The sequence below is a fragment of the Aquarana catesbeiana genome, linkage group LG02, assembly GCF_042186555.1.
Source record: "Aquarana catesbeiana isolate 2022-GZ linkage group LG02, ASM4218655v1, whole genome shotgun sequence".
NCBI lineage: Eukaryota > Metazoa > Chordata > Amphibia > Anura > Ranidae > Aquarana > Aquarana catesbeiana.
In genome coordinates, this window is record NC_133325.1 from 769,198,019 (window position 1) to 769,213,223 (window position 15,205).

At 42.8% G+C, this 15,205-nt stretch overlaps 1 protein-coding gene across 13 annotated transcripts in view; it reads left to right on the forward strand.

Annotated features, from left to right (window-relative positions):
• The window catches only part of BCL9 (BCL9 transcription coactivator), a 383,396-nt gene that overhangs the window by 263,764 nt on the left and 104,427 nt on the right, over positions 1-15,205 (forward strand). The window contains exon 3 of one of the 13 annotated variants that reach the window (XM_073617281.1): positions 4,830-4,867. The exons of the other annotated variants lie outside the window; for them this stretch is intronic. The gene's annotated coding sequence lies outside the window, so the exon portion shown is untranslated. The remainder of the gene's footprint in view (positions 1-4,829; positions 4,868-15,205) is intronic. 13 annotated transcript variants of the gene reach the window in all.

The following is a 15,205-nucleotide window of genomic DNA, read 5'->3' on the forward strand; positions in this document are numbered from 1 at the left end:
TTCTCCCTGCATTACGATCAATAAACTGTTTTTAAATTGTCATACAAATGTATGTTTGAAGTTAAGTTTCTATTATTTTTTTGGTAAAAACATGGTGTGATGCTGGTCACAGGCTGTGTCACACCCTCCAGCCTGTGTCTTCGAATAAGAGGGTGGTGAAGCCTCCATTAATCTTCATGCAATATCCTTCCCCCATTGTGTTTAGCTGGTTAGTGGGCATGGAGGAAGGAGTGGGGGAGTTGGCTGTTTAAACTTTTCAAAAATAACACCAATTTTATGCACAAATCTTGGATAAATGGAACATGTTGATGTTTATTTAAATTAAACATTAAGGGCTCGTTCTTCACACCATACCTACATGAAAATTGATGGGAGAAAACTGCACACAGATTTCAAAACTGACATCTCTGTCTACAATGTACAATGGTGCAATGAGCAAGGTCTAAAAGTAAACAACTGGGAAAAATTACTTGAAAAACAATAACTTCTTAAATGGCTTCCAAAAACATAGAAAAAGTATAACTGTTACTAGTGCATTGCTGGCTGGCCTGGCACCTTGTGGTGGCTGGCTGCTGGTTGGCACCCTGCTGTGGTTGACTGCTGGCTGGCCTGACTGGCACCTTGCTGTGGGTGGCTGCTGGCTGGCCGGCACGTTGCTGTGGGTGAGTGGCTGCTGGCTGGCACCTTGCTGTGGGTGGCTGCTGGCTGGCCTGACTGGCACCTTGCTGTGGGTGACGGCTGGCACCTTGCTGTGGGTGAGTGCCTGCTGGCTGGCCTCAGTGTCCTGGCACCTTACTGTTGGTGGCCGGCTGGCGTGTCCATCAGTGTGAGGCGAGGGAGGCCTGTCAGACTCAGAATGTTGGGCCCAGTGCGTGGAGGCGTAATGACGTCACATACGTGTCCCACGTGCCAATGCGCACTGGGTCTGCAGGCTTATGGGATGTCCGCGGAGACCAATATCGGTAATATCGGTCTAGTTTGTTACCGATGTTTCCAAAAATGCTGGTATCGGCTCGCGATAATTGGCCTTACCGATAATCGGTCAATCCCTACTCTATAGTCACATGGGCTGCTCAGATGTGATGTTGAAGAAATGCTACGCATAGAAACTCACTGGAAACGGAGCATGTACAGAGTTGCCAAAATCCCCAACTGCAGTGGGGACATGGACAGGAGGGGGAGACAGAGAACAACAGCAAGATCAACCAGGTTTTTTTTTTTTTTTTTTTTTGCAGAATACAGAAAACGAACCTCATAGTGACCGAGTATGAACAGCATATAATGCATTGAGAGTTTTTTTTTTTTTTTTTTTTTTGTTTTTTTTTTTTTTGGATGTGGGTTTAATAACAGTTTAAAGTAATACTAAAAGCCTTGTCTTTTTTTTATAACCGAAACACTTCAGTATTAGATTATTTAACACAGTAGAATAAACTATGCTTTCCCACACAGTTCATTCGACGCAGGCAGCCTGGACTATGCACAGAAGACACCCCTCTGCTCCTCCTCTAAGGGAAGTGAATGACTGGCTTCCGATACAGCGCCCTGGAAGCCCTGCTGTAAATCGCTTCCTTTGGAGGAGTGTTGCCTGTGTTGTGTTTTGTGCTGTCCGTACACTTCGGTGGGAATGTCATTATGTTGCCCTGTAGTCTGATCCCAGGAACACACACAATGGTGGCTCTATAGGACCCTGCAAGGGAAAGGAGCCACCCTAAAACAAGGAAGCAGGGCCAGCACTAAGGGGACCAGCAGAGTCCAGAGGAAAGAACTTTACCACATTGAAAAGCTGCACCCATTGTAAAACGGGTCATACGCAGTGCTCTATGGAACCTTGACTGCACCTTCCCACCTAACATTGTTTGATTGAAAAATTGAAAGATCTGTGTGGAAAATTAGACACCGCTCGGGGGACCGAGCACACCTTGTGTGACCCCATAGCAAGCAGCTTGGGGGGGCACATGTAAAAGAGGAGGAGTCGAGATTGCTCGTGGGGAAACCCAGAAGAGGAGGTTCAGAGCTGCTCTGTGCAATACAATTGGTGAGTATAATAGGTTTATTTATTATAATAAAAAAGAAAAATTACTCTTAGTAAAACTTTAATTTTCTCTTTTACTTGCGCTCTGGAAAAGTAGAATTGAGTGCCCATGTTTATGGAATGTTCTAGAGATATTGGAGGTTGGATACTTGTGAGACTTCTCAGTAAAGTCAATGGCCGGCTTGAGCGGCAGTGTGATTGTCAAGATTGCTTTTTATTACATAACCTGTATGTGTTGGGACAGTCATTAGTTTTGTAATATGTAGATGTCTTGCGGGTGGTCAGGAATGATTAGCTTGTAGTGTTTGCCTTTGTGAGAGAGTAAATCTGGCATATTATGGTTTTTGTGGTTCACTCTGGTCTATCTGTAAAGCTCTTTAGCCACCAGCATTACACTGAAGTATCTGACTCTGGCCCTTGTGCATGCAAAACATTCTGGTGCTAAGTCTGATTACATCACAAGTCATGTCTTTTAGTGCCGGGTGAGGACATGTAATTACATGATATGCCGTGTACTCTTTGACTGGTGACAGGTTTATGGCATGCCTTTTGTTCTATTTTAGCCGTGTTGTTTTTAAAGCGGACTTGTCACCTGCACACAACCAATTGCGTCAGACCTATCTGAGCACGTAACACATAATGAGTGGTAAAGGGAATTCTTTTATTGAGATGCCATTGCTTATATTTCTGAAAATGCTATTTGCTTGGCTGTCTGGCTTCAGTACTTGACTCCCACAGCATCCTGACTGTTCAGGAACGCCTCACCCCCCGGTGCCAGTATTAACTAGGGATCGACCGATGAGATACCGATCCTTTGGTCACCTCTCAGGCCAATATTGTGTGCTGAATATTCTGATATTCTGTACATTTATAAACCTATTCCTCCCTCTTCTTCCTTCCTCCCTCTTTCTTCCACCTTCCTCCCTCCTCTTCCCCCCTCCCTCTTCCTTCCTACCTTCCTCCCTCTTCCTTCCTTCCTACCTTCCTCCCTCTTCCTTCCTTCCTACCTTCCTCCCTCTTCCTTCCTACCTACCTTCCTCCCTCTTCCTTCCTACCTACCTTCCTCCCTCTTCCTTCCTACCTACCTTCCTCCCTCTTCCTTCCTACCTACCTTCCTCCCTCTTCCTTCCTACCTACCTTCCTCCCTCTTCCTTCCGACCTACCTTCCTCCCTCTTCCTTCCGACCTACCTTCCTCCCTCTTCCTTCCGACCTACCTTCCTCCCTCTTCCTTCCGACCTACCTTCCTCCCTCTTCCTTCCGACCTCCCTCTCTCTTCCTCCCCGACCTTCCTCCCTCTCTCTTCCTCCCCGACCTTCCTCCCTCTCTCTTCCTCCCCGACCTTCCTCCCTCTCTCTTCCTCCCCGACCTTCCTCCCTCTCTCTTCCTCCCCGACCTTCCTCCCTCTCTCTTCCTCCCCGACCTTCCTCCCTCTCTCTTCCTCCCCGACCTTCCTCCCTCTCTCTTCCCTTCCTCCCCGACCTTCCTCCCTCTCTCTTCCCCCCCCCCCCCCGACCTTCCTCCCTCTCTCTTCCTCCCTCTCTCTTCCTCCCCCCCCCTTCCTCCCTCTCTCTTCCTTCCTCCCTCTCTTCCTTCCCCCCCTTCCTCCCTCTCTTCCTTCCCCCCCCCCTTCCTCCCTCTCTCTTCCTTCCCCCTCTTCCTCCCTCTCTCTTCCTCCCTCTCTCTCTTCCTCCCTCTCTCTCTTCCTCCCTCTCTCTCTTCCTCCCTCTCTCTCTTCCTCCCTCTCTCTCTTCCTCCCTCTCTCTCTTCCTCCCTCTCTCTCTTCCTCCCTCTCTCTCTTCCTCCCTCTCTCTCTTCCTCCCTCTCTCTCTTCCTCCCTCTCTCTCTTCCTCCCTCTCTCTTTTCCTCCCTCTCTTTTCCTCCCTCTCTCTTACTCCCCCCCCTTCCTCCCTCTCTCTTACTCCCCCCCCTTCCTCCCTCTCTCTTACTCCCCCCCCCTTCCTCCCTCTCTCTTACTCCCCCCCCCTTCCTCCCCTCTCTCTTACTCCCCCCCCCTTCCTCCCCTCTCTCTTCCTTCCCCCCCCCCCTTCCTCCCCTCTCTCTTTACCCCCCCCCCCTTCCTCCCTCTTCCCTTCCTTCCTTCTTTCCTCTTCCTCCTGGAGGGATCTGGAGTCTATAAGACCCCAAACCCCTCCTCTGCACTTGAAATATTGAAAACATCAAGATCGGCATTTATGAATATTTTATATTTTTTAAAACTGGTGACTTTAAGATCCCAGGAATCCGGGAAGTGATGTCATGACTTCGATCTGAAGCCCAAATGAAGTATCAGCTTTGCTCAGGTCTTCGGCCGGTAGACGTACCAGGTTGTTCGGGCCTCCCGGTTAGACGGGAGAGCTTGGGGGAGCAGCGGAAGGCAGCGTGGGGGGCGTCCTTTCCCACTGCTTGTAATAACAGCCGCATCGGTTGTCATTACAAAAAAGCCGATTGTCCGGTCTAAAGAACGGTACCGGGGTGATGCCTGCGGCTGCCTGCATCACCCCGGTAAAACCACTTGAAGCAAGATCAGTAATATCAGGTATGTTTGTGCCCGATACTTCAAGAAAAGTTAATATCGGCCGCCGATAATTGGTTGATCCCTCGTATTTACAGCAGCAACTTCACAAGTGAACTAAAAACTAGTGTAGCCCACCCAAAAAACATTAGAGGTGCACCGAAATTTTGGTGGCTAAAACATATTGGGGCGACAATGGTGTTTTCAGCATTTTGCCGATGAAGAAAAGGGTGCTGATAAAAGCACACGATTTTACTTTGCTTATGGTGTGTTTTTTTTTATAGGTCATGTGATTCAAAGAACCACATCAAAAAGGTAACAGGTGCGTTATTGGTGCGTTTTCAATGCAGTTCAACCAAAAATGCAGCAAGCAAGATTTATTTTTTAGCACCACAACGGAAGCGCAGCAGACCAATGTGTGAGGACATACGTAGAATTTAAAGGGATGCATTTTTTTCTTGAGCTATTCTAAAGGGGCCAATAATGGCCAACAATAAATTCATATTAATTTAAATTCATGGTAATAATTAAAAATTTGAATATAATACTATTTTTTATATACACTGTGCTATATTGCAGGTATTTATAAAGCACTGACTTTATATATTGTACATTTCACATCAGTCCCTGCTGCATTATAATATCTTCTGAATATTGAATAATTTGCCACAAATCCCATGCATTTAATATACAACCCCAATTCCAAAAAAGTTATGTAAAATCTACATAAAAGCAGAATGCAACGATTTGCAAATATCCTAAACCCATTTTTTTATTCACAATCGATAATAAAACATATCAAATGTTTAAAATGAGAAAAAAATGTAACATTTTAAGAAAAAAAAAAGTAATTTTGAAGTTAATGGCAGCAAAACATTTCAAAAAAGTTAGGACAGGACCATGTTTAGCACTGTAGTATCCTCTCTTCTTTTTTAACGCTTTGTAAACATCTGGGGACTGAGACCGGTTGCCGGAGTTTTGGAAGAGGAATGTTGGCCTGTTCTTGCTTGATATAGGATTCTTAACTCAACAGTCCTGGGAAGTCTTTTGTTGTGGTTTTTCATTTCAAGATGCGCCAAATATTTTCAGTTGGTAAAAGGTCTGGACTGCAGGCAGGCTACTTAAGCACCCGGACTCTTCTACTATGAAGCCATGCTGTCAGTATGTGGTTTAGCATTGTCCTGCTGAAATATGCAAGGCCTTCAATTAAAGCGGTTGTATACACGCACATCAAAAAAAAAAAAAAACCCTGTAGGGCAAAGGCATAATGAGCTAGTATGTACCGCATACTAGCTCATTATGAAATACTTAGCTTAGATCGAAGCCCTCATATCGCATCCCTGTCCACGCCAAGGGAGCTGACATTTTGCCCTCGGCGTTTCTTCCGGGTTCGCGGCTCCGGCGCTGTGAGTGGCCGGAGCCACGATGACGTCACTCCCACGCATGCGTGTTAAATTCTTCTTCCCGGCAGCGTCTATTGGACCTTCAGAGCGCTTTCGTCAGTGGCTGCATGCAAAGTAAATATATCCTAAACCGTGCAGGTTTAGGAGATATTTATTTTACCTACAAGTAAGCCTTAATACAGGCTTACCTGTAGGTAAAAATGTATAAATGAGTGTATACAAAAAAGAGAGAGACGAATTCCCCAATTGGGGTTTTTAGGCAGCAAAAAAAAGGGAAGGGTAGAGAGGCCAATACGTAAAAATGAGTGTATACAACCACTTTTAAAGTCGTTTTCTGGATGGGAGCTTATGCTGATCTAAATAAAAACAGGAAATTCCATCTCTTCCCCCTAGAAAGCACCTCACACAGTACACACAAACACTATATGTAGGCACACAGTTGACCCTTTGATCGCCCCTGAGGTTAACCCCTTCCCAGCCAGTGTCATTAGTACAGTGACAGTGCATTTTTTTTTTTTTTTTTAATAATCTTTATTCATTACACAGTGTTATACAGTAATTTCCATCAACTATAAAACATTCCAAACTCATGTGCACAACACTCCAAATATAAAATATCCTAAAACATTATTCACCTGTTGTTTTTTTTTTTTTTTTTTTTTCCCCCCCGTGCCTATCCCCCCACCCTCCAACCCAGGGGTCTAACTGTTTTTCCTTCGGTAGTTCTTTAATCCTCTGTATACATCTACAACACCTCTTCCTACACACACTTTACAAGGGATACCCTATTTCTTCTAACCATGGGTCCCAAATTTTTTTGAACTCCTTCAAATTTTTCCTCCTTACGTATGCTACCTTTTCTTTCCATACCGTTTCTGTCACTGTTCTAATCCAGTCATCCTTTGAAGGGGGTCTCTCCGCCTGCCACCTCAGGGCTATCAATTTCCTTGCCTGAAATAGGCATCTCACCACTGCTTTGTTTATATTATTTCCTCTCCCTTGGCATTCCCCAACTCCCAATACACATAACTTTGGATCCATTTTCAGTCCTACTTTAAAGATCTTATTTATAAGTTCTAATATTTCTGTCCAGTACCGATGTAATTTTGGGCATTTCCATATCATATGGATCAGGTCCCCCGTATTCTGGCATCTTGGACAATTTGCATCCGCCCGTCGCCCAAATTCAAACAGTCTCTTTGGTGTGTAGTATGCCCTGTGAAGGAGCATTAGGTGTGAGAACTTCTGCGCGGGTGATACCGAGACCTGATGTCCTCCCTCCAACATCTTTCTCCACTGTTCATCCGATATGTTACCCATGTCTCTTTCCCATTTGCTTCTACACTTGAGCTTTTCTGGACTCTCCATCCCACCTCTGCATAACAATGGATACATTTCTGCTATGGAACCTTTGTGTCCATCCGCACTACCCATTCTGCAAAGGATAGGGGAGAGGCTCCACCTCGGACCTTGTTCCCCAAATTGAGCCTTTAGGGCATGCCTTATTTGTAGATAGTTATAATACGTATGATTCGGAATATCAAATTCCTCCTTTAGTGAAATGAATGTTTTGAGTGTGCTACCATTATACAGTTGGGCCAACTTTACTATTCCTTTTGTTTCCCAAGACTTTATTTTTCCCATTGGTTTTAATTCTTGTAAATACTTATTATCCCAAAGGGGAGTGTACCTAGCCTTTCCTTCCACGCCTTCCAGCACTTTAATGGATTTCCAAACTTTTATTATTAATTTAACTGTGGGGGGTCTAGAGACAAAAGAATTTGCCTCCAGCACCTCCATAAATGTTTCATGTGGCGCTCCCATGGTCATTATACCCTCATTATTTTCATCCCCTGACCCTATATGCTGTAACTGAGCTGCTAAAAAATAGAGTTGGGGATGTGGGACTGCCATACCCCCCTCTTGAGTTGATAATTGCAAGGTTTGTAAGCTAATCCTTGATTGTCCCCCTTTCCATATAAGATCTCTTAATATTGTGTCTATTTTTTTTAAACCATTTCTTATAAATCCATATTGGTGAATTCTGCAATATGAACAATAACTGGGGCAACCACAGCATTTTGACCAAATTGCATCGTCCAGCAACTGATAAGGGAAGCCTCCTCCATATATTGACTTTATTTTTAAACTTTGTCAACAGGGGGATCAAGTTATGATTAGTGCATATTTTTAGCACTGATCACTGTATTGGTGTCACTGGTTCCCAAAAAGTGTCAGACTGTTCACCGCAATATCGCAGTCCCGCTATAAGTTGTTGATCACCGCCATTACTAGTAAAAAAAATTAAAATAGAGAAAGTTTTGCGCAAAGCAGTCAATATACACTTTTTGGGATTTTTTTTTTTACCAAAAATTATGTAGCGGAATACATATTGGCCTAAATTGATGAAAAAATCTTTTTTTTTTTGGATAGCAGAAAGTACTTTTCTTTTTTTTTTTTTTTTTTGAAAATTGTCGCTTTTTTTGTTTATGGCGCAAAAATATAAAAAAAAAACAGAGGTGATCAAATGCCACCAAAAGAAAGCTCTATTTGTGGGGGGAGAAAAAGGACATCCATTTTATTTGGGTACAGTGTTGCATGACCGCGCAATTGTCAGTTAAAGTAACGTAGTGCTGTATCGCAAAAAATGGCCTAGTCATGGGGGGGGGGTTTAAATCTTCCGGAGGTCAAGGTCAAGTGGTTAAACGGATCATGTTTTGATGTTGATACCTGTATCCTAGTAGCACCGGGCTAGCATGGTTTCTGCTGCTAGGATAGAGGGTGTCAATTACAGGTGTGGCCACTCTTAACTAACATTCCCTTTTACGTCCTACAATACTGTTGTGATATTAGAGGAGTCATGTGCTCCCCTTTCCCCTCCCCAATTAACTTATGTTAGCCACGCCTACACACCCACCTTCAACCCCATCATTACCCAATCAGCTTCCTTTAGCACAGGCAACATGGCTACTCCACTCCCAATTGATCTTAGTATGACGTGGTGTGCCAATAAGAACATGCATAGGGGCACCGTCTTGACTCCTCCCACCTACGACCAGAACTACTAATTCTAATAAGACAATGAGATGTTGGCACAGGGTCAGAAAGATTTCCCTTGATCTCAACATGGTTCTTTTTTTTTTTTTTTTTTTTTTACCAGGGAGATGATACATTGGGGCTGATTTACTAAAACTGGAGAGTGCAAAATCTTGTGCAGCTCTGCATAGAAACCAATCAGCTTCCAGGTTTTTTTTTGTCAAAGTTCAGTTGAACGAGCTTGAAATTAGAAGCTGATTGGTTTCTATGTAGAACTGCACCAGAATATGCACTCTTCAGTTTTAGGCCTGGTTCACACCTAATGCAGTTTGCATATTCCAGGTGCATTTTTCGTTTTTTTTTTTTTTACCGCTTCCCGACCACCTCACGCAGATATACTGCGGCAGAAGGGCACGCACAGGCAGATTAACGTACCTGTACGTTGCCCTTTAAGAGGCGGCGCGCGCCCGCCGAGAGCTCCGTGTCCGCGGGTCCTGCGGACCCGATGTCCGCAGTGATACCCGCGATCGTCTCGCGGTGAGGAAGAACGGGGAGATGCTAATGTAAACAAGCATTTCCCCCGTTCTGCCTAGTGACACTGTCACTGATCACCGCTCCCTGTGATCGGGAACGGCGATCAGTGTAGTGTAACACACAGCCCCCCGAGCACCCACCCCCCCACAGTTAGAAACACTCCCTAGGACACACTTAACCCCTACAGCGCCACCTAGTGGTTAACCCCTTCACTGCCAGTCACATTTTGACAGTAATCAATGCAATTTTTTAGCATTGATCCCTGTATTAATGCCAATGGTCCCAAAAATGTGTCAAAATTGTCCAATGTGTCCGCCATAATGTCGCAGTCACAATAAAAATCGCTGATCGCCGCCATTACAAGTAAAAATAAAATTGTCAATAAAAATGGCATAAAACTATCCCCTATTTTGTAGACGCTATAACCTTTGCGCAAACCAATCATTAAACGCTTATTGCGATTTATTTTTTTTTTTTTTTACCAAAAATATGTAGAATACGTATCGGCCTAAACTGAGGAAAAAACTGTTTTAATATTTTTTGGGGGATATTTTATTACAGCGAAAAGTAAAAAATAATGTGTTTTTTTTTTTTTTTTTTCTCAAAATTGTCGCTATTTTTTTGTTTATAGCACAAAAAAAAAAACCGCAGAGGTGATCAAATACCACCAAAAAAAAGCTCTATTTGTGGGAAAAAAAGGACGTCAATTTTGTTTGGGAGCCACGTCGCACGACCGCGCAATTGTCAGTTAAAGCGACGCAGTGCCGTATCGCAAAAAGTGCTCTGGTCAGGAAGGGGGGTGGGTAAATTCTTCCGGGGCTGAAGTGGTTAATACACGTTTTTGATCTATTGAAGTCTATGGAATCAAAAACCAGGAAAAGAAAAAGTCCCTGGCCTTTTTCATGAAATGCACAGTTGTGAACATGACCCATAGGAAACCATGTTCAATGGACTGTAGTGTGTTTCTACAAAACTGAAAACGCGTTAAAAAAAATGCACAGGTGTGAACCAGTAAATCCACCCCGTTGGGTAATAAACGTTGGTACTGCCAAGATAATGGGTGTATTTATTTTGAGATCGTGTGCACACAGGTGGACTTTGGCTGCACCAGAACCTGTTTAGGGTTTTGTCCGTAAAAGGAACGCAAATCCATTTTATTTGCGAATAGTTTGGAAAACTAAAGTGTGTTTTTTTTTTTTTTTTTTTTTTGTTTTTTTTTGTTTTTTTTTTATGTTGCGATTTTGATTCTTGTTATACTGGTTTTGTGTGAATTATTGGTGTAAGATCCTAGTTCAAGGGATAATCTGAAAAGAAAGCAGGCAAAGTACTAGTCACCAGTATGATCTGTGGTCTCCCAGCAACTGACCCGTGTCCTCATTACCGACTTGCCCTGCCTTGTTCTGTGTGTCTGTGTGTGTCTGTGTGTGTCTGTGTGTGTCTGTGTGTGTCTGTGTGTGTCTGTGTGTGTCTGTGTGTGTCTGTGTGGGGGCGGCCATCTTTGGAGGCAGGGCTTTGCTTCCACATGTCAGAGCCTCCAGCTGCACAGTAGCGCCTTCCCCAGATCTCACTTTCTTAACCACTTGCCGACCGGGCCATAGTCGAAAGACGGCTGCAGCGCGGTCGGCTAGTTCTGGGTGGACGTCCGTGGGACGTCCTCCCAGAATACTGCTCTTGCGCGCCCCCTGGGGCGCGCACCCGAGAACTTCCGTGACCGCCGGGTCCTTAGGACCCGGCGCATCACAGATCAAGGACCGCCGGGTCCTTAGGACCCGGCGCATCACAGATCGCGGCCGTTTACCATGTGATCGCTCCGTCAAATGACGGAGCGATCACATGTCAACAGACCGGCGTCATGTCATGACGCCGGTTCTTCCCTCCCCTCTGTGTACCGATCGGTACAGTGTGAGGGGAGAGGGGGAGGGATCGGATGGCAGCACCGCTGTGGGCTGCATGTGTAGTGCCCACAGCGGTGCTCAGTGACAATTGCTGTCACATCCATCCATCCCTCCATGCTCAGCCATCCCTGCAATACTCTGCATTATACTCTGCATAATACCCTGCATAATACTCTGCTAGGGCTGCAACTAACGATTATTTTCATAATCGATTAGTTGGCCGATTATTGTTTCGATTAATCGATTAATCGGTTAATAACCTTAAAAAAAAAGTGTGGTGTATAATTTTAGTTAATATTAAAGTTTTAAAAAAAGGCAATTTATTCTTAAATATCTATATGCAGTGGTAAATATAAATAACCAACTATATGGTTAGGGAGCAAAATATCTAATCCACTCTGAGAATAACAGACAGAGGAGATATACTGTATATACTATTAAAGGGTGAATCTGGTAAATAATCATCAGAGATCAATTTTTTTAAATTAAAAATAAAAACAAATAATGTCATTTTAAGAACGTTCGTTCGATTTTCTAATCGTTAGTGGGGTCAAAACGATGTTCATTTTCAACCACAGTGACGGGAAAATTTGGAAATAATAGAAAACTTGGTCAAAGGAATTTTCAGACAGTGTGTGGTTTTCGTTCAGAAATGACATTCATTTTAAAAACAGAATGTTAAAAACAAGTGAAAATGTCAAACAACATTCTTTCATTCAGCGAATGTACAAAGATTTTTCTGAAAATTGATCCATGTGGCCAGCATAAGGCTCGGTACACGCCTATGCAGTTTGCTTTTGATCTGTTTCTGCAGTGCGTTTTGATTTTTGTGCACGTGTTTTTGCTGCGATTTGCATTTTGCTTTTTTTTGGCCAATTTGTTGTTGGGCAGATTAAAAAGCACAAATTGCTGCAAAAACGCATTACATGCTTTTCTGCAGCTTCTCTATTGAAGTCTATTGAACCAAAAAAGTTTTGCGTGAACGTGTCCCATAGGAAACCATGTAGATGAACTGTAGTGCGTTTCTGCAAAAAAACATAGATGTGAACCAGGTCTAAGACATTTAGTAACATAATGGGGTAAAAAAAACAAAAATAGGCCCTTTATAGTACAAAAAACAGCAGATAATCACTACTGTAATTTTTTTTTACTGTAGAACTGTGAAAGTAATACTTACAGTAGCGATTATTTGCTCTTTTTGTACTATAAAGGGCACATTTTAGTTTTTTTTTAACCCCATTATGTTACTGGCCGATTAATCGATTATGAAAATAGTAATCGATTAATTTCATAATCGATTAGTTGTCGATTAATCGATTAGTTGTTTCAGCCCTATACTCTGCATAATACTCTGCATAATACTCTGCATAATACTCTGCATAATAGCCTGCAATACTCTGCATAATAGCCTGCAATACTCTGCATAATACTCTGCATAATACCCTGCAATACTCTGCATAATACCCTGCAATACTCTGCATAATACTCTGCATAATAGCCTGCAATACTCTGCAATACTCTGCATAATACCCCGCACTACTCTGCAATATACCCGTCACTACTCTGCAATATACCCGGCACTACCCTGCAATATACCCGGCACTACCCTGCAATATACCCGGCACTACCCTGCAATATACCCTGCAATACTCTGCAATACTCTGCAATTTTTAACCAGTTCCCGCCCACAGTCATATGACGTCCTTGACTTTGTGCGGGGATATCTGAATGATGGGTTCAGCTACAGGCATCATTCAGATATCAGCTTTTTCAGCCGACGATTTCCTACACCATAAGAATGATCATAGCGGCTGTTCCACTGCTTGATCGTTCTTATGGGAGGCGAGAGGGGACGCCCCCCCCTTCCCGCCACCCTCCGGTGCTTCTACCGACTCGCCGCTAGATCGAAGCCAAGATCGTTTTTTTTTTTTTTGTTTTTTTTTCAGGCTTCCCAGCCTAGAGGTGAGATGTGGGGTCTTATTGACCCCATATCTCACTGTAAAGAGGACCTGTCATGCCATATTCCTATTACAAGGATGTTTACATTCCTTGTAATAGAAATAAAAGTGATCAAAAATTTTTTTTGGGGGAAAAAAGTGTCAAACTAAAATAAATAAAGTAAAATAAACAATAAAAAAAAAAAAAATTTTAAAGCGCCCCTGTCCGTGTGCTCGCATACAGAAGCGAACACTTACGTAAGTCCCGCCCACATATGAAAACAGTGTTCAAACCACACATATGAGGTATCACTGCGAACGTTGGAGCGAGAGCAATAATTTTGGCCCTAGACCTCCTCTGTAACTCAAAACATGTAACCAGTAAAAAATTTTAAAGTGTCACCTATGGAGATTTTTAAGTAGCAACGTTTGGCACCATTCCACGAGAGTGTGCAATTTTGAAGGGTGACATGTTAGGTATCTATTTACTCGGCGTAACTTCATCTTTCACATTATGCAAAAACATTGGGCTAACTTTACTGTTTTGTTTTTTTTTAAAGCACAAAACTGTTTTTTTTCCCCAAAAAACGCGTTCGAAAAATTGCTGCGCAAATACCGTGTGAGATAAAAAGTTGCAACAACCGCCATTGTATTCTCTAGGGTCTTTGCTAAAAAATATATATATATAATGTTTTGGGGTTCTATGTAATTTTCTAGCAAATAAATGATTATTTTTACATGTAGGAGAGAAATACAAGAATTGGCCTGGGTGCTCCAGAACGCCTGGAGGTGCTCCCCTGCATGTTGGGCCTCTGTATGTGGCCACGCTGTGTAAAAGTCTCACACATGTGGTATCGCCGTACTCGGGAGTAATAGTAGAATGTGTTTTGGGGTGTAATTTGTTGTATGCATATGCTGTGTGTGAGAAATAACCTTCTAATATGACAATTTTGTGAAAAAAAAAAAGAAAAAAAAAAATCTTGATTTTGCAAAGAATTGTGGGAAAAGATGACAATTTCAAAAAAACTCATCATGCATCTTTTCAAATACCTTGGAATGTCTTCTTTCCAAATAGGGGTCATTTGGGGGGTATTTGTACTTTTCTGGAATGTTAGGGTCTCAAGAAATTAGATAGGCCGTCAGTACTTCAGGTGTGATCAATTTTCAGATATTCGCACCATAGCTTTTGGACTTTCTAACATTCACAAAGACCAAATAATATACACCAAGTTGTACTTATTTTTACCAAAGATATGTAGCAGTATAAATTTTGGCCAAAATTTCCAAAGAAAAATTACTAATTTGCTAAATTTTATAACAGAAACAAAGAAAAATTCATTTTTTTACCAAATTTTCAGTCTTTTTTCTTTTATAGCGCAAAAAATAAAAAACCCAACGGTGATTAAATACCACCAAAAAAAAGCTCTATTTGTGTGAAAAAAAGGACAAAAATTTCATATGGGTACAGTGTTGTATGACTGAGTAATTGTCATTCAAAGTGTGAGAGCACCGAAAGCTGAAAATTGGTCTGGTTAGGAAGGGGGTTTAAGTGCCCAGTGGGCAAGTGGTTAAATCACCTGAGATTGACGGTGAGAGACAGCAGTGCCTTAGATCTCACACTACAGATGTGTAGGCTGTGTAGGCACACTCCTATACTGGACATTTCACTGCTATTTTTTTTTTTTTTTAAGGAGGCATTCCAGACAAAACCTAAATCTTTCAGGGTACAGTTTAGGTACAACGAACACTTGTAGATGTTTTAGTAACCTAGCAGATTCGGCGGTAAAAACGCACCCGAGATTTTTGCGTTTTTTGAGTCACATGTCCATTTTTCACAGGTGCAGGCGGCCCAAAA